We start from the raw sequence: 20775 nt of genomic DNA, 5'->3' as shown, positions 1-20775 counted from the left end.
AAAAGTCATCACATATGTGTATGCTGCTTAAGGAAGTACGTATATATCCATCCGCGTGTGGATCAACTTTTAGTAAGCATAATAGAACACAAGAATGTAAAATTAGTTTGTAGTTCATAGAATACAATTTAATTCATAAGAAAGTTACTTAATTACAGATATGAAAAATTACAGTACTCAAGTATTTTGTTTTTTATTGTTCATAAACGTCTTCAAAGTTTTAGATTTTCATAGAATATTAGTATCATTTGTTGGGTCTAAATCTTTTGAGCTTACTACTTGAAAAAAAAATACAAGAAATGAATTAGCTATTAAGAAAATATAACATAATAGGTATTGATTTCGGGAGGAATTGAATAAGCAAAAGTAAAGAAATGAAAAGAAAGTGAGGAAAGGAAAAGGCCAAAACATACTGTTGCAATGAATACGAAGAGGAGTAGGATTACAAGAGAGAAACGCAATAAGATGGAAAATAATAGAAAAAACGACAGGAAAAAGAAATGACAGTTAATCAAGAAAAATAACAAAAAGAAAAAAAAAAAAGAGATTTCAAAAAATGTATAGAAGATAACGAGAACATGATCGAATAAATTTATTTTCTTAATTAAATTCCTAAAATTGTGAAAAAAAACTTATAACTTAAAAATATTTATTAGAAATCTTAAGAAAATTATTAAGTTGGTGGGTTAAAATTGTATGCCTTTGACAAGTCACATACGATTCTTGTGATAGATGAGAGATGGGAGAGTCAAAACTAACGACGATCGTTTATTTGATATTAAATTTTTTGACCTAAATTTTCTTTTTTCCATTTGGTTCAACCTTGAAAATGTAACTAGAATAACAAATAACAATTGAAGAGTAGAGAAAAAATAAAATTAATCAATGAGTGAAGATTAATCTTATTAGTTAGAAAAACTGACAATAATTATTTAGTAATGTTCGAATACTATTGTTTAATAACCGCGCGATGCGCGGACAAATTCACTAGTATTAAATTAGCAAGGGAAGAACCTAATTTATAGTTTTCTAGTAGTGGAATACCGGAATTGCTCTTTTCTATTTTCATTTTTAATGGAGTAAAAGAAAAGGAAGAAAAGAAGGTAAAGTTTTACTCGTAAAAGAATGTTCTTCATTTTGTAAGAAAAGTTTTAGAAATAAATGTTGGAAATATTAACTATATTAATCAGTGAAACAAACAAATGGATAGAATCAACTTATCGGATGAACGCTGCGTCGTAGCAAGCCACTGCCTTGAAAGCGATTTTGGACCGACTGTGATGCAAATCGTTTAGCCCGGTCGCTCCCCAAAGTTCCACAATACTTCCAAACAATTGCACTAGTGGCTGAAAGTTTGGAGTTTGCACAAATAAAATTGCCCAAAAAGAGAAGGAAAGGATTTTTCTTTTTCTTTTTTGCTTTGTCCAAAGATGAACCCGTAAGATCATATATATAGTAAAATAATTAGCTTTTGTCTATAAACATTTTTGAAACTTTATTAAGGTCAGACAATTGTAATGAAGGTCATCAAGGATTATTCTCTTTGTCAAATTTTTGGTTAAAGGAACCGCTAAATTTGTCACGGACCTTACAAGTTTCAAGAAAATAACACCAAGCTTCAACAATTGCTTGACTACATCATGTCTAACACAAATAGTGTTCTTTATTTTCATTGTTACACTACTCTTAGCAATTTCAATTATATTGCCTCCTATGGGTCACAATGTAAAGAAACTGATTTAGCTTGTTCCCCCACAATGACACATCTGACAATATTGGAGATAAAAATCATCATATACAAATAATAACGTGTGAGTTATGCACTTGTAACGCTCTTTTTAAAGCATTCTCAAATATGCAAATCAAAATTTTCATGATGAATATTTTTCCTCATTTCATTAGTCCCTACTATTGAGAGAACAAAATTTTATACTCATGAAAATATATCAACATCAATGAAGAAGTTTTGGGTAAAAGATAATTTTACCTTTTCATCTCTTGAGGTTGATAGGTAGAAAAGTGTTTTACCTTTTCAACTCACAATAGAGCTTGTAGGAAACTTCTACCTTGATATTCACTGATTTTTCAGTTCTTCATCGCCTCAACATCCACAAAAGTGATGTGGTATATCTTTGCACCTCTACTAATTGTGTTCTTGCAATCAGCTAAGTTCGAATGCACAGGTTCAACCAATTCTGTTTTTGTACTAGTGACAGTCTTAAAAAGCTTTTTGCTATGTTTTCCTTCTATACAAAGTGAGCACTTAGAAATTCTTCAACATTCGTCTCAGGAAATAAATTCATATTTCTAAGTCTTTTAGTAGAAGCAATATTAATATGACTTAACCTACCCTATCACAAATCAATAGACTCAGAAATATAAGCAGATTTCAGAGTACTTTCATAATTAATGATTTCTTAAAGTCCAGAGAAATTCACATTTTTAGTTATCAAACACACTTCACAAGCGATATTAAAAAAAATTATCACTCATTAAAGAATAAATATTTTCGAAAGCCCCACGTTAATCCTTTATTTCAACTGTAGTGGTATGCTCAATCACATCACTACTAACAACAACAAATTTATATGCATCACTATTTTTAGCATATCCAATAAACATACAATCATGGAGTATTTTAGAAGTATTTTTTTTCCTCCTAGGGACCAGGTAACATAACTTTGGCAAGACAACCCCACACTTACAAATATTCCAGGTTGGGTGGATAACATTTTCACAATTTATAAAGGGGTTTTCTAGTTTCGTATAAGGTACTTCGATTCTATATTTAGCAAGAATATAAAATAGGCTCTCTTAAAAAATTATTGGGGGCACTAGTTCAAAGAAATCAATCAAGCAAGTTATTAGCATTTTACTAAAAACATTTACCACAACTAAATCATGGTTACAATACCCGTTGCCAACAAAAAATATTCTTAATTAAAAGAATCATAACATTCTCAAAAGAAATCTTTACTCCAAAATTTCCTGATAATTGGACATTAACCAAATTGGTTCAAATATTAGGAATATCCAACACCTTAGTTAAAGCCAATATTTTTTTTTTAGATGTGAGTTTGAGAAGAACTCTTTTTTTTTTCTCAAGAATTTGAGTAATTCCCGAATCACTTAAATAAATGAAATTCTTCTTGATAGTAATGCCGTAACTTATTTTGTTTTGATGATTTGACAAAAATGTATAAAGAACCAGACGCACTAACAAGGAAGCTGAGGGGATATTTGTGCTTAGTTATTTCAAACTCTGGGAGAGACCATGTAAAGGATAAGGTCCTTATTCGTACAAAGGTCAACATTACAGCTGTAAAGTTGTTGACGCACACACACACCGTTACAATGGGAGCAATAGTGGAGTTACTGTGTCTTGATGCATCCTGTCACTCTCATCTTAACTCTCCTCTTATGTAAGCAACATATTCCAAGGAGAAGACTCACTCTTGCACAAAAATGTAGATCTCAAGTGCAAGTCTCCACTCTTCAAAGGGTGTACAAGAACAAGGCAGTAGCAGATTCAAGGACCTATTCTCTACAACTAAAGATGTGTTGAGTTCTTGGATTGGTAGGTCTTTTGTGCTTAAATTGTAAACCTACTCTTCTCAAAAAGGAAGTTGCTTGTAGGTATTCTAAATTCTCAAGGTTGCTTCCACAAGCTCTTGAGTGGTACACTAGGCTAGAGTTAGCTTAGTTGTATTAGTTGAATTCTCAAAGGTTGCTTGATGGAAGAGTGTCTTCACAATAACTTTGAGTCTTATACTAGGCTAGAGTTAGTCTAGGTGTATTAGTTTCCTTGGCTAGAGTTAGTCAAGTGGAGGTGCTTGCAATCCGAGTATTGCAAGAGTGAAGAGACTACGGGAGTTAGTTCCTAGGTTGCTACTATTGTAAGGGTTGAGGGATTATGGGAGTTCGTTCTGAGCTTACAATAGGTTGTAATCTGAAGTTGCTCGGTTAGTGGATTTGAAATCCTACTGGGGTAGGTCGTGGTTTTTAATCCCTTGAGCAAGGAGTTTTCCACGGTAAAATTGTGTTTGCTTTACTTACTGCACTATCTCAGGGAACTGGTAGATAACCAGGTCCCTCATATACTGCTTGGTAGACGCACAACCTGCAACACTTTTCCTTCAACTTGGGTGTAGAATATACAATAATTTTAGTTAGCACAAATGCGCCCAACAACACCAAAGTCTAACACCCAGTTTCTCACATTGGCAATAAGATTCACTCGTGAAATGAGCACAAAATTCATATAACCCATTTTAAATAAATTTAATTTTAGTTTAACGGGATTGCCATTTCTCTCGAATCTAAGTCTACATTGAGGGGCATAGTAGACTAAATTGACATCCACAAAATAATAATTATCATTGAAGGTTTGACAACTAGATTTAGGTTTGTAATCATATTCCATAAAATTAACTTTCACAACCAAATTAACCAAGTAATCATGAACAATACCATTGTATGTGTACATGCCTTTATCAATGAATAAAAACAAAGATACTAACCTAACTACTTTAAGAGAAAACTGCTAAAGAAAGCCCCTGCTAGCATCGAATCAAAAATACAATTTCAGCAACCTTCCCTTTCCTTATCATGACTATAGTTTGGCCTTTGGCACCCATGAATAAACTATACATGCTAATGATTCCCGCATATTCAAACTTGTTGAATCACCCACAAACATTATATTCTTTGATAATAAATACCTTTCATTTTTCGTTGCGCCGTGATAACACAACTGTTGTTTGATTTTCACCAATTTTTTAATCATGCAAATTCAAAACTTTTTCATGCCAAAAGTTTCTCACCTTTTTAGCCAAAAATATTTCTCATACTTTTTTCCCATCCTCCCACTGTTTCTAAAATTAAATAAAAGTTTTATTAACTTGTGAGGAAGTTAAAATATAATAGGCTCATAAATATGCTACTATAAGTTAACACCAAATATCACCCAATTAAGAGAAGAAAATAATTTCAAATGGACATGAATTCTTTCTCTTTTGAATTTTGTTGGGATCCAACTTTTCAAAATAAAGCATCTATCACAAGGAATCCAAATTCATACATTTTTTTTTTTATGACCACATTTCTTTAGAAAGGAAATAAAAGTATTTTACCTTTCATCACTGAAGTATGTATAGAATTATTTTGCCTCTTCATATGCTACTGATCAATATTGTATAAAATAAATCGCTTTCAAATTGTTGGAAATGCTAACAATATTAATAAGTAAAATGAACAAAAAGATACAATCAACTTATCGGACGAACGTTGCGTCGTGGCAAGCCATTGTCTTAAAAGCGATTTTGGACCGACTGTGGTGCAAATAGTTTAGCTCGGTCGCTCTCTAAATTCCACAAAGACTTTCAAACAATTGCACTAGTGGCTGCAAGTTTGGAGTTTGCACAAACAAAATTGCCCAAAAAGAGAAGGAAAAGAAGAAAGGGTTTTTCTTTTTTTGCCCTGTCCAAAGATGAACCCGCAAGATCATATATATAGCAAAATAATTAGCTTTTGTCTACAAACATTTTTGAAACTTTATTGTCACGACCCAAATCGACACTCGGTATGACGGCACACATCGAGCTTCTACCCCGTATGGCGAACCCTCTAAGCTAATCATGCAAAAATTAACGAATAAAATGAATAATACGCAAAGTCTCATAATATAAAGAAAAGTGCGGAAGCGAAATACAAATACTGAGTCTTGCCCATAAACCCCATAAAATGTCTAAGTCATGGTACTACTAGTCTGAATATAAAAGTACGAGACATAGCTCGGAATACTACTAAGTCAACTAAAGAAGAAGAGGCCGCCATGATCTAATGGTGGCTCGCCTCGGACCGAACTCCCGAATGAAGGCCGGAATGAATCAAGTATGGGCTACCTGATCACCGTTAACCACACCTGCACACATACAACATCAACAAGCGTGAGTCTAAAAGACCCAGCAAGATCATCGACACTCTCAGCTTACCCCTGGGGCAAGTCTTCGAAATCACGATAATGCATAAAAGCAATTACACGGTACAAGTATGTTAAATATATACAAACAACGAAGCTAAGGCCGAAATCATGAAGCATAAACAAGCAAAACATGAAATACTCTAAATCTGAATCTATGCTCACGGGACATAGTACGTATTTATCTATGTCTTACCCCGTCTTCCGGAGAGGGCATTATTTACCCTCATCTTACCCGAACAAGCAATAGATGCACTACACTGAATCTAAATCTATGCTCACGGGACATAGTACGTATTTGTTTATGTCTTACCCCGTCTTCCGGAGAGGGCATTATTTACCCCCATCTTACCGGACGAGCAATACATGAAATACTGCGAATCTAAATGTATGCTCACGGGACATAGTACGTATTTGTCTATGTCTTACCCCGTCTTAGGAGAGGGCATTATTTACCCCCATCTTACCCGAGTCACTTAAAATTCTAGCATCTATCTCTCACTGAACATTAATGGGACCTGTGGAAGTATGCCTCTCTGAAGATATGACAAGTGGAACATACATCCAGTCAATACCACTTCTAAACTTTACATTTATATAAATAGTATCTATTTAAGCGAAATTACGCTAAAGGACTCATACGGTCATTACTTTAGAAACTTGAAAATTATCCAATTTAGATCATGCTTGCCCACTCACACGAACTAAATGGTTTAAATGCTTACATACAACACAAACCATATGCTTTTTATGAAAAGCAAGTAAACTAAGAGTTTAAGCCTCACTTGCCTTATAACCGGAATGCAAACCTCTCTTGAAACGCCAAATTCTCTTCAAACGATCTCAAATAGCCTCAATCTATTTAATAACATAAATAAATGGCCCAAATTAGTCTAGAGAAACTAATCCTATAACTTTATCTATATAAAAATATGTGTGTTCTAGTCCCAGATAATAATAATCTAAGTGTGTAAAATAAGAAAGAAAGGAAACGAGGAAGGAAAAGAACGACACCTTTGGGTTGCGGATTTGAGAATTTTTTTGCAGTAAGGAAATATCATATTTTGAACCCTATTTGTTTGATATCAACTCCTATCACTAACACAATTCTACAACTAGTCATCATTGCATAATCATTAATCTTCCCTAATCATTAGGTAATCTCTTAACTTTTTTTTTCTTTTCCATTACTACTACACTTGAATAAATATATCTCAACAGCATTCCAATGCTTATATAATAGAGATAACAACCATATGTACCTGATGCCTTCTGTTAACTCGTGGGAAACCTCCGGTGATAGCCTTTTAGACACAACCAACAAACCTATGTTTCCCTACGCTCTCTTTTTTCTCTAGAGTAGGAATAAAAACTGATTTTTGTGCCTCTCCCTTCACTTAAGAACGTGATCAGTAGAAAGGCGAAATAGTGGGCCTGGCCCACTTATTTACTCTTAACCAATTTACCATCTCATATATTATATAAATAATATTTTCAAATAAATTTATATATAATCAATACCGCTTCGATATGTAACCTGTTAAAATTAGATAAACTATAAATCAGGGAGAAATTCTAAACACAAAGAAATATCGGGTTGTTACATTCTCCCTCCCTTAAAATAACGTTCGTCCTCGAACGTAAGAAAAACTCTTCGCGTGGTCAAAGAAGAACACGGTGACAACCTTCACCGTCTTATCAAATCTCTTAGCCTACCAAAATTTGGGCAGAGTTTTCCCTATAATTAGGACTAATGCCACTTATATACCTGTCTTAAAACTGATAACAACAACACCCACCAATCATAATTTACAAAGTAACATATACTAGGGAGTTCCGGGCGACTCCATACCATCAATTACATGCAAATGGGGTACCAGGCGACCCCGTACCATCATGTAAAATTACAAATAAAGAATATAAACACCAACGTAACTACAATGAGTCAACACATAGATATGAATATGTAAACGCATTATCTATTAGTTAAAAAAAAAAAATTCCTTGCGAGAACACACTGAGAGCATAACTGTAACCAATGCAAGATGCATTGAGCTTCTTTGTGTTTGACATGGACTCAAGAAAAGAGCTGCGGGTATCTATCCCGAATGTCCTGCTCCGCCTCCCAAGTAGCCTCCTCCCTCGGATGGTTCCTTTACAAAACTTTTATAGAAGGAATACTCTTAGATCTTAGCTGGCGAACCTGTCGGTCCAAAATAGCTATCGGGACCTCCTCACAGGCTAACTTCTGATCAAGCTGAACTGTATCATGGTCAATAGCCTGAACAGTATGGCTCGGGTCTCTAGAGTATTTTCGGAGCATGGAAACATGAAAAATTGAATGAACTCCTGATAAGGATGGTGGTAAAGCCAGTCTATAGGCAACTGCTCCTATCCGCTCTAGGATCTCAAAAGGACCGATATACCTCGGGCTCAACTTGCCCTTCTTGCCAAATCTCATAACACCTTTCATGGGCGATACTTTTAAAAGTACCATATCACCCTCCATGAACTTCGGATCACGAACTCTCTTGTCTGAATAAGATTTTTGCCTGCTTTGAGCTGTCTTGAGCCGGTCTTGGATTACCTTTACCTTGTCCAAAGCTTGCTGAACCATCTCTGGACCCAAAAGCTTCCTCTCACCTGGTTCGAACCAACCAACTGGAGAACGACACCGCCTACCGTACAAAGCCTCATATGGAGCCATCTCAATACTGGAGTGGTAGCTGTTATTATAGGCAAACTCTACCAAAGGCAACTGCTCATCCCAATGACCTCCAAAATCAATGGCACATGCTCTCATCATGTCTTCCAAGATCTGAATGACCCGCTCTGACTGACCTTCTGTCTGTGGGTGAAATGTTATACTGGTCTCAACCATAGTACCCAAAGCCTTCTGAAAAGACCGCCAAAACTGAGCCGTAAACTACGACCCTCTGTCAGAAATAATAAAAATAGGAACCCCGTGCAACTGGACTATCTCATGGATATAGATCTGTGCTAACTGCTCTGCTGTGAATGTAGTCTGAACCGGTGTGAAATGTGCGGATTTGATAAGTCTTTCTACAATCACTCAAACTGAATCAATTTCTTCTAAGTTACCTGGTAACTATACCATAAAGCTAACGCTGAAACTTCATAGATCTAATTATCCTCTTCCCATATTAATCATGTAAAATAATAGCTGGTAGTTATAATTCAGTGGATAAACTTACCTATACCTATATAGGTGAAAAACACCAAATATCTATTAGAATTAGTCGAAGTGCGCACAAATTAATCTAAGCGCGGACACCACGGTCATAAAAAAGACAAAAAAATAAGACAAATTAAAAACTTACCTGCTTTGTTGGCTGTCTTTATCCCTAGACTCTAACCCATAGGACATAAATTATTGTTGCCTTACCCAAAGATCGCTCGAATGTTTCGGACTTCTTTATTGCTTACCTAGTACCCCACTAAAAAAATTATCTGACCTAATTTTATTAAATTTGTTAAGTCCGGCAAGTAATTAGAATATTACCTAAGTTCCCTTATGTTATGTTAAATTAATTGTTTCCAGTATATTAGTGGGACTGCATTAACTTTTGAATCCGTCAAAGGCCATATCAGAAAGTTAAAGAAAATGCAAGAATATGCCACATAAAACAAAAGTATTTTCTTTGTAAAAGAAAACAATTAAAAAAAATTACAGAACATATTGGCTTATGTTTTGTAGCTGGTTGCCAATTTCTGCAATTGAAGACAACAAAAATGAAGGTATTCAGCAGTCAAGGTTATGCGATGGTGGTCCCAATGGAGGAAGAGGAGACCAGCACGCTGAGGAGGAAGAAGTAGTAGATCGCACCGGGGTGTTCATAGCACGGTACGGTATGATTTTAAAAATTTCAGTTCGATAATTTTGATTTTCATTTTTTGAAAATGCTCTAAAATTACCGTATTAAATTAGTTCTATGTGGTTTGATATTCTTAATTTCAGTTTCGTTTTTGTGTGGTATGGTAAGTTGATAACCACAATTTGTTTCGGTTGTTTATAGATAATGGAGAATTATGACTTCAATGATGGAATCTCTTATATGCTTGAAATGAATGAGAATTATCTAGTGTTTTGGTTGATAACGACACACGTGTTTAGTAATGTGTATTGTATATGACTATATGTTATTATTATTTTATAGTAGCTTATAAGCACTTTTTGTTTGGCCAACCTTTTTACAATTTTATCCCTAATATTCTTATGCAACTCCTTAAATTCCTTTTCTTAAATCAAAACCCCTAAGCCGTTAGCATTAGTTTTGCAAATTCTCCAAACTTAAAATTTTCTCGACACCTTAAACGTTAACAACAATTCTATACATTCTCGTCAACATTATTTGGGGTAATAAATTTATTTCTTCTTTTGCATATTGTTTTATGAAGATGCATGCTGGAGTATTTTGCAATTTCACTTGAACCCCTTATCTTTTCTTGTTCCTTCTTGAGATAGTAATGTCATCTATGTATTTTTTACTTATGCCTGTGCATGTATTCTTTTATTATTAGTATATAATTTGCAGCAGTGGTAAATAAGATGTGTTTTTGTCGTGAACTTGCATGTGTGCCGTATTAAATGTTACATATACTTATGATTATATGTTAGCTTATTATAAGATAATTTTTATATAAAAATAATTTTATCTAATCAATTTTGTATTAAAAATAAAGTGAGACATAAATTATTTCGTATTTGAAATAATATAAGATTTTGTAAAAGTTACATTCTTATATGTGAATAACTTTAAGGGCATTATAGTCATTTTAACAGAAAATATGCTTATCAGAACTTTTTTAGGAAACACGTCAGGTGTTTCTTATTAGTTTCAAAGACTTTCATCCAAACACGTAACTGCTTATTGATGTGCCGGGAATTTATGGCACATTCGAGGTCTTTTTACGAGAAGTTTTACTTGTTTTTAAGCAAGTTAGTGTCTATTTAATGTGTTTTTAGTGATTTTCAGGTGACGGAACAGATTTGGAATGAAAACAGTTAAAAGTGCAGAGGTGGTCGTAAACTCTGTTTACGGACCGTATTCTCAAATGCGGGCCGTATTCCATGGGCGTATTTAAGAATAAGAAGAACCAGAAAGGCAGGCTAAGGAAATGGTGATTTACGAACAACTTTTACGGACCGTATTCCACTTTACGATCCGTATTTCAAAGCGTATTTAACCATTCAAGCATCTGGCAGAAAGTCGAAGTTGAAAGACGACTATGCAGAAGACGGACCGTAAATCAAAATACGGTCCGTATTTCAAGAGATTGCAGTCACTCAAGTCTTGCAGGAAGACCTGGTTGTAAACTAGTTTACGATCCGTACTTCAATTTACGGACCGTATTTTGTATCGACGGGGACCAAAGTGCAAATATGTAACTTTTACGTTTTCAGAAACTATAAATAGTCATTGTAGGGTTTTAATTGGGGGAGTTATTATATTTTTTTGTCTCTTGAATTAGAACATCAAATACTCTCTAGTTTTTGAAGACTCAAACATCAATTCAAGTATATTATCAATTCCTCTTTTCTTCCAAAGTAAGCAATTATGAATTCTTCAATTTCTTATTTCTTGTTCTTTGTCATGAGTAGCTAAATTCCCTTACTAGGGTTGTGAACCCAGTGATGGGTGTTTTGTGATTAATATACACATAATGGATTATTAGGGTTTATTTATTCTTCATTCTTCATTCATAATTAATGGTTGCAAACATTGATTAAAGCCATAAACCTTGATTTATTTGGGAAAATAATTATGGTTGGTAAGAATAAATAACAAGGACTCAAATCTTTAAACTTTGTTTAATAAATTCACTTAGGAATAAGAAGAATTTACTTGGCATAATTAACCGTTCTTCATAGTTACTTTCTTATATTTGGGAAAATCATAGAAAGATATAATCTTTATAAATTGGGAAATAGTAGAGATTCATATAGAGGTTAAGTGCATTCATATAATGATCCATTAGAAGTATATCAAGATCAATACCCATAATCATACACCCTATCTAAAAGGGACACAACCTTGGTTTCTTTTACCATAAATTACAACTCAAAGCAATCAGTTAGCAAGTAGCCATAAAAACCCAACTTTTACAAAAATCATCGGATTAAGACATTAGACCTAAATTAAGCATTTTACGAGTTTAGTAACCTTTTCACACCATATTTCCCGTGGGATTTGACCCTAACCTAGTTGGGTTACTATATTTGACATCGTCCGCGTTATACCATTAATAGGTGTAATTTGAGCGTATCAAATTTTGGCGCCGTTGCCGGGGAATACGGTTTTGAAATTACTAAATAGTAGTTGCTTTGATTGAAGTCTTTTGCTTTTTCCATCACACCTTGTTTGCTATTCCTTGTAAACCAGGTGAACATGAATCAGAATCAGCAAAACCAACGTGTTGGTAACCAGGGGAATCGATTGAATAATCAGGCGAATGAATCAGATGAAGAAAATGTCTTCGCTGATCTTATTCCGGAGGAGGACTATGCATCTGCTATTGTTCATCCTCGATGTGGAGCTACAAACATAAAAATTGACTCCTCTCTATACCAGTTGTTGAAGCTTGAGGCTACTTTCGGAACTCTACCGAGAATGACCCTCAACGTCATTTGCAGAAATTTATGGATGTGTGTGCTAATCACATCCAAAATAACATTCCACAAGATGCTATTCGGCTGAGGTTATTCAAATATTCCTTTGCTGGAGATGCAAGAGCATGGTTTGAGAAGCTGCCCCGGAATTCTATTACTACATGGGCAGAGATGGTAGCAGTCTTCCTCAAGAAATGTTACCTTCCTAGCAAAAAGGCTGAGATTCGTGACAAGATCTATGAATTTAAGCAGCGACGGGGGAACAGTTCTATGAAGCTTGGGAGAGATTCAAAGAGTACTTGCAAAAGATTCCAAATCATGGTTTTCCGGAGAACATATTAATGGAGAAATTCTCATAACGGCATTGATCCAAAGGACGCAATCGGGTTATAACAATGCAGCTGATGGTTGTTTCATGAATAAATCTTACCGACGAGTGACCAACATGCTTGACAGGCTGACTACTCACAATCAGGCTTGGCACTCAAACAATGCTGATGTTGTGCCTTACGGTAGTGCTATGATCCAGAATATGGTAAAGGAGAATCTAGATACCCAACAAACATTGGCTGAGCTGGCAACAAATATTTCCTTGCTAACAAAGAAGTTTGATGAGACCCAGATTAAGAAGGTGAATGTTTGTGAGGATGATGCAGGTATGCCAAAAGGAATGTACCAGACTCAAGAGGGTCCGTTTCATGATGGACCTCCCATGCAGATGGAAGATGCTAACTATATGAATAACTCTCAAAGGGGTTATCAAAGACAGAACTATCAAGGTGGTTAGCAGAATCAGAATCAATGGAGACCTCAACAAGGTCAAAGTGCTTATAACAACTCAGGGAACTGCAACAATAATTATGGTGGTGCGAACCAAGGGAGATACAACAACAGTAACAATTTTGGGAACAAGAGTTCCAATCCTTAGATACCACCGAAAGGGCAGTCAACAGAGCAAGGTAGTTCGAACGTTGAAGCAATGCTTGAGAAGATTCTGGCAAATCGATCCCAAGTCCGAGAGGACTTTATCCGGGCTGACAGAGACAGTGGGTTCCCATACAGCGGCTATTCAGAAGCTTGAGTCACAGATGAGGGATATTTCTAGAGAGCAGCACCTTCCTAAAAAGGGAGGACTTCCGAGTGACACTATTCCGAATTCGAAGAATGGGGGATGCAGTGTAGACCGTGTCTTTGCCATCACTACTAGGAGTGGTAAAACACTCCAAGGGGCTGATAAAAAGGCTGTTGATCTTGATCCGTTAGATGAAGAAGAAGAGGTGCAGTCTGAAGCACAAATTATTATTGATGAGAATCCTACTGACAAGAAGGTTGTTGACATTCCAAAGATTGTGAAGGAGGTTGATGACACGAGCAAGTAGACTGTGAAAGGGGCTTTCTGCCCTTTGACTCAGCTTTTCAAGTCTAAACCTCCCTTTCCTCAGAGGTTGGTAAAGAAGAAGGAAGATGCTAAGTTCGATAAATTTTATGATCAGTTGAAGCGGTTATTTCTAAATTTTTCCTTCTTAGAAGCTGTCAAGGAGATGCCCGATTTTGCTAATATTTGAAGGAACTGCTAACTCAGAAGAAAACGGTGCAACATGAAACTGTGAGTTTGACTCACACTGTGAGTTCCATCATCTCAACTACTACTGTTCAGAAAAAGGGCGATCCTAGGGCGTTCACCATTCCTTGTTCGGTTGGGCACCATGATTTTGCTCGTGCTTTGTGTGATAATGGGGCGAGTATTAATTTGATGCCTTTTGCTGTATACAAACAATCAAGTTTGGGGATGCCAAGGCCAACTACTATGAGGTTGCAGATGGCTGGTAGGTCTATCAAAAGGCCTGTTGGTGTGGTTGATGATGTCCTCGTGCGGGTTGGTGACTTTATGTTACCCGCTGATTTTGTGATTCTTGACTGTGCTCTTGATCGGGACATTCCTATTATTCTGGGGAGACCCTTCCTTGCTACAGGGAGAACTCTGATAGATTCAAAGAAAAATGAAATCAAGTTTCGAGTCAACGATGAAGAAGTTACTTTTCAGGCTAGCAAGGGGATGAAGTTACCAAGTGCTTACGAGAGCATTTCGGTAATTGATTCGTTTGATATTGTTGATAAAGCGGTGGAGTTCAAGATGGAAGAATAAAGTTTGGATGAAGCTCTAGCCGGTATTCTTGTGAACTTTGATGCTAAAGACATGGAAGGTTATATGGAGACAGTTAATTCACTTGTTGGGTTGGGTTCATATTCTTACCACCCAAAGAAGCTAAATCTTGATCTGGAAAATAGAACAACTCCTCCAGCAAAGCCTTCGATCATTGAGCCACCTAAGTTGGAGCTTAAGCAGCTCCCATCACATCTGAAGTATGAGTTCCTTGGTCCGAACAATACATTGTGATTGTTTCAGCCCTACTGACTGAGGAGCAGATTCTACAGCTTTTGGAGGTATTGCGTGAATATAGGCGTGCTATTGGTTGGATCATAGCAGACATTCGGGTAATTCCATCTGGGATCTGTGAGCATAAAATCCAGTTGGAGGAGGATAGCAAGCCGAGTGTAGAGCATCAGAGGAGACAGAATGAGAATATGCAAGAGGTCGTCAAGAAAGATATTATCAAATGGTTAGATGCTAAAGTGGTTTACCCAATTACTGATAGTAAATGGGTGAGCCCAGTCCAATGTGTTCCTAAGAAGGGCGGCATTACAGTTGTGCCCAATGCAAAGAATGAGCTGATTCCGACGAAAACTGTAACCGGATGAAGAGTTTGCATGAATTATCGTAAGCTCAGCACTGCCACATGCAAGGATCACTTCCCTATGCCTTTTATTGATCAAATGCTGGATCGGCTAGCAGGGCGTTCTTATTATTGCTTCCTTGATAGTTATTCGGGATACAATCAGATCAACATTGCGTTGGAGGATAAAGAAAAGATGACGTTTACTTGTCCTTATGGGACGTTTGCGTTCAGCCGGATGCCCTTTGGGTTGTGTAATGCTCCAACTACTTTTCAGAGGTGCATGATGTCGATCTTTTCTGACATGGTAAAGGACTACTTGGAAGTGTTCATGGATGACTTTTCAGTTGTGGGTGATTCATTTGAGGATTGTCTTAGCCATCTGGGTCAAGCGCTCAAAAGATGTGAGGAGACAAATCTCGTGCTAAATTGGGAGAAGTGCCACTTTATGGTGAAGGAAGGGATCATCCTTGGTCACAAAATCTCTAAAAAGGGAATTGAGGTCGATCAAGCGAAGATAGATGTGATCGCAAAACTTCCTCCACCTATCTCAGTCAAAGGTGTCCAAAGTTTCTTGGGACATGTTGGGTTCTACAGGCGCTTTATCAAGGATTTCTCCAAGATTACTAACCTGATGTGCAAGCTTCTTGAAAAAGAGGCTAAGTTTGTGTTTGATGATCGATCTTAGGGGCGTTTGATGAGTTAAAGGAGCCGCTACCGCTCCTATTATTGTTGCTCCTGATTGGTCTTTGCCCTTTGAATTGATGTGTGATGCTAGTGGGTTCGCGATAGGTGCTATGCTTGGCCAGAGGCACAATAAAATTATGCACCCGATCTATTATGCAAGCAGAACACTGAATACTACCCAGATGAATTACACAGTGACGGAGCAAGAGCTGCTTGCAATAGTATTTGCTTTTGAGAAGCTTCAGGCCTATTTGTTGGGGTCCAAAGTCATGGCATACACTGATCATGTAACATTGAGATACTTATGGCGAAGAAGGAAGCAAAGTCGCGACTGATCCGATGGGTGCTATTACTGCAAAAGTTTGACTTTGAGGTAAAGGACCGCAAGGGCACTGAAAATCAGGTTGCTGACCATCTCTCTCGGCTTGAAGAAGCTGGGAGACCTTCTGATGAGCTAGATATAGATGATGCATTTCCAGATGAGAGGGTGTTGGCTGTATCGATGGAAGTGGCGCCGTGGTATGCTGACATTGCTAATTATTGGTAACAAGCATAGTTCCAGAAGAGATCAAAGCTTACCAGAAGAAAAAGTTCTTGCGGGATTCTCGCCAATACTATTGGGACGAGCCTTATTTGTTCCGAACATGCGCTGACAACATCATTGGGCGTTATGTTCCCGAAAGTGAAGTGATGGCGATTCTAAAGGCGTGCCATGACTCTCCTGTTGGGGGTCATCATAGTGGTAACCGGACTGCGGCTAAGGTTCTTGAATGTGGTTATTACTGGCCGACTATCTTTCATGATGCAAATCTATTGGTGCGGTCTTATGATCAATGTCAGAGGCAAGGAAATATAGGCAGAAGGCAAGAGATGCCTATGAATTTTGTGACGGAGGTAGAAGTGTTCGATCTCTGGGGGATTGACTTTATGGGACCCTTTGTGAGTTCTGGTGGGGCATGAAATATATTTTAGTTGTTGTGGACTATGTGTCAAAATGGGTAGAAGCGGTGGCTTTACCTAACAATGAGGCCAAGAAAATGAGTGTTATACCCCATTTAAACGGGTTAAACTAGGTACAACATATTGGTGATTCCTATTTTTGCTTTATTTTAAGGAGTCGCCACCTAATTAATTTTACGGTGAATTAGGGCACCTATTTATTAACTAAGGTAAAATCTAACTATACCTCTATTAATAGTCTGCTTAATCAGTGTGATTCTAGGTAAGGGTTCTAACTATCCTAAAGGGAAGGGGTTAGGCATCCTCTAGGATCCGTTAACTACGGTTTACCGACCAAACTTAGGTTAATTAATTAAAATTAAATAAGGTACTCAAATCTTAAGAAAATAAGTTGCAAATGTTATTAAGGTTTTTAAAGGAAAATATAATAATACTATTTAAAATAAGACTTATAAAAATGCTAAGGCTTTAAATAAAAATGCCACTTAAAATAAGATTGCAAAAAATGTAATAATTGCGGGTTTTTTCCTTGAATTAACTACCCATTACCCAAAACTAGCCCTACTAATTCTCCTATAATTCATTTAAGGTAAGAGTTAAATCAAAAATACACAACAAAAAATAAGATAGAGAGAAAGGAAGAGCGAACGGATTGGCCCATTCATGGGACCACTGCTGCGATCTGTTTTGCTATTGGGCTTTAGCCCAGAATCTTTTACACGGTTGATGGGGCTGACTCGAGAGGAATGTTTCGTTGGGCTTTAACCCAACATCGAATGCGGAAGAAGACGAGTTCCTCGGACTCGCACGCGGTGGTCATGCATAAAAACGAAAGGAAAAAGATTAGTATGTAATTGATAAATATGGCTAACCATAGACACAGAACATGCTACAGAGACCTACTTCGGCCAACACACATTTATTTATTAATACTAAAACAAATAGTGTATTAATAGTTCATCCGAAAGCTACGTAGATCTTTGAACTACACTACTATACTTGAATCATAGACATAATGGGATAAAGACTAGCAGCTAAATATACATGAAATTAACACTTCAAACTACCTTAAAACATTAACACGAAACATGGAGGCAAACTATTTAAGCAGCTAACATGAGATCCTACTGTTGAATACTAATCAACTATATTAAGCGAGAAATCGAAACAAACAAGCAAGAATTAAAACACACATAAGAAAACAATAAAAACTAAAAGGAGATGAAGATTACCAACTAAACAATACAATACGGCTGAACCCGAAACAATGCTAAAAAGCTAATGCGCCTAAACATGCTTGCAACCATTAACGAACATAACTAAAATAAGAATGACAACCAACATACATAAGCAGATATTGAACTAGTAATTTAAAGCTACCACCATACCATCCTAGAACACAGCTAAGCGGGGAAACAGCTATAAATTCAAGATAACTAAAAAAGAAGATTCACCGACCTGCGGCGAAGTGGGTGCGGAGGGTTTCGATATGACCTCGATGCTCGAACTCGAGTTTGCGTGCCTTGTATGCGAAAAAACGGGAGCGAAAATAAGAAGTAAAGATGAATCGACACTTCGAATATTAAGGAAAAGAAAAGCGAGTATTTTTTTTTTTTTTTGTGCAAACACTTATTTTCGTGGGATTCCTTTTGCAACTCAAGAACTTAATATTTTTGAATCACGAAGGCAAAACAAAGGACTTAGATTAGGTTTTTTTTTTCTCCCAATTTGGGACTCGAGAAGAGACGGGCTTTATATGAATCCATTTTTTCAAATCGAAAATTGACCATTTTCTCGGGATTTAAGTCAACTTTTCAAAATAAAGAGACAAAAGTCCATTAAATTTCGATACTGCGAAAAAACAAAAAAGATTTTCGTATCGGTCAAAGGAACGGATATCAAGAAACGATTTGGGTTCAAAACAAACAAAACCCATTAAGAATCTCGCGAAGCACGAGAGAGAGAAGAAGAAGAAAACAAAACCTTACCCTTTTCAAACGGTTGAAAAATTTGGAAGGACGAACCATTAATGTCCTTCCCCAAAATGACCATGCATGGTCCCGGGGAAGGTGAAGGGCGTCGTTTTTGCTATTCTTAGTCGAGAAGCGAGAGGAGAGGGAGAGGGAAGAGAGAGACGTTTGCACGAAAATGGGAGAGAGAGAAGGCTAAAGGATGGGAGGGCGGCTGAAAGAGAGGGAAAGAAAGAAACCTAAAGAGGTTCTTTTGTTTAACCCTAGTTGGTTTCCTCCGGTCGGATCGAGCGGGTGTGAGTGGTTAATGGGCTAGTTGTTTAAAATGGGCCGGGTGAATTAAAAATGTGGGGTGGGTATTTTTTAAAGGATGGGGTCCAACAAATGAATAAAATGTTAGGTTTGGGGTTAGGTGAAATAAAATATGGGTAATAATGAAAGAAATAGTTTAATTCTAAATAAAATAAAACGAAATAAAAATATCACATATCATAAAATATGTAATTATTAGTGCTCAGGTAATAAAGTTATACGACATGGTCGTGCGAAATATTTAAAATTCAACATTAAGTGTATGTTATTATTAAAATATGCGAAGATAAATGTGGTGTGCGTGCATAAGCTGGTAAAATGCTAAAATGATTATAATGCGGGTTATAATAATACCGGTAATAAAAATAACAATAATAATAATAATGATGATAATAATAATACTGATAAAAATGGCGATAGTAATATTAGTGACAGTAATAAAATAACAATAGTGACTGCAACAAGATAATGAACGCCAGTATTAATAAAAGCTAATAATTATAATAAAAATATAAATAATTGTTTCTTAAATTACCAAAAATAGTAGAAATGTAAATAAATATTTAGGGAAGACGGGACAAAATCGGGTGTCAACACCACATACCATCAGGCTTAACAATTCCCCAAAGCAACATTTTGATGTACCTTGATACGCCATTGCCTACAAACTAGTCTTCATATCTTTGTGTTTGGTGATCAACCTTAAACTCCCTCATTTTCTTAAAACAATAAATTTTGATAGCCCGTTCCAACGCCTTTTTGGATGCGAGCATCATTCCTACTACAAGGTAGCAGTGATCTCTGTTGAGATCCTTTAGTTCAATTCAGGTTTTTAGGCGACTATGATCATATTCTCTTGTGAAGACAAATGCATCATCATGACCTTGCAGGCTGTCAAGATAAGGAATATTGTTAGAATGCCGCTGAATTGGGCTTTCAGAAGTTGGGTTTTCCGCCATCGATGGTGGTACGTGGTGGTGCATTGGGTCTTGTTGGTTTTGGCTTTGAGGAATATTGTTGGTCATACCAACTTGAATATCATCATCATCTTCATCATCGGTTTCCTCTGCATTATTAGCTTTTCCATCGTCATCACTTGATGATGACTCATAATAATTTGGAAAATCTTCATTATCAAGTGCATTCCTCCTCCTACACGAAAAGTAACATATTTTAAATACCATTATATATACGGATTATTTAATATCAAGGTGATGAACTTACTGATGTTGATAAGCATTGTCATGGTGTGGAGAATGATCAACTCCACCGAACTGAGATGATTGACCAACATCCATATTTGGTACCACTGGTGAGTTTTGAGAATAGCTCCTCTAAAGATTTGAAAAATGGTTATTTACCAATTCGTACAACAAACACGTGCTATTATACACAATAATAATATAAAAATGCATATTTACCAATTTTCATTGTAAGTTTGATTAAATTGCTGGCTTAGATTTTCCAGCAGCACTTGGCCACTCAAAATGTCTCCATAAG

The 20775-nt window shown here is 36.4% G+C and overlaps 1 non-coding gene across 1 annotated transcript; it reads right to left on the bottom strand.

Moving 5' to 3' along the window:
• Window positions 1–12831: 12831 nt before the first annotated feature.
• Window positions 12832–12936, bottom strand: LOC132045610 (small nucleolar RNA R71). Its single transcript, XR_009412482.1, has one exon. It is a non-coding gene; the product is annotated as a small nucleolar RNA R71 (small nucleolar RNA).
• Window positions 12937–20775: the final 7839 nt, after the last annotated feature.

Source organism: Lycium ferocissimum, unplaced genomic scaffold (genome assembly GCF_029784015.1).
Source record: "Lycium ferocissimum isolate CSIRO_LF1 unplaced genomic scaffold, AGI_CSIRO_Lferr_CH_V1 ctg723___fragment_2___debris, whole genome shotgun sequence".
In the NCBI taxonomy this organism is placed as follows: Eukaryota; Viridiplantae; Streptophyta; class Magnoliopsida; order Solanales; family Solanaceae; genus Lycium; species Lycium ferocissimum.
The sequence above is the reverse complement of the archived record's forward strand: the minus strand, read 5'-3'. Positions and strand labels throughout refer to the sequence as shown.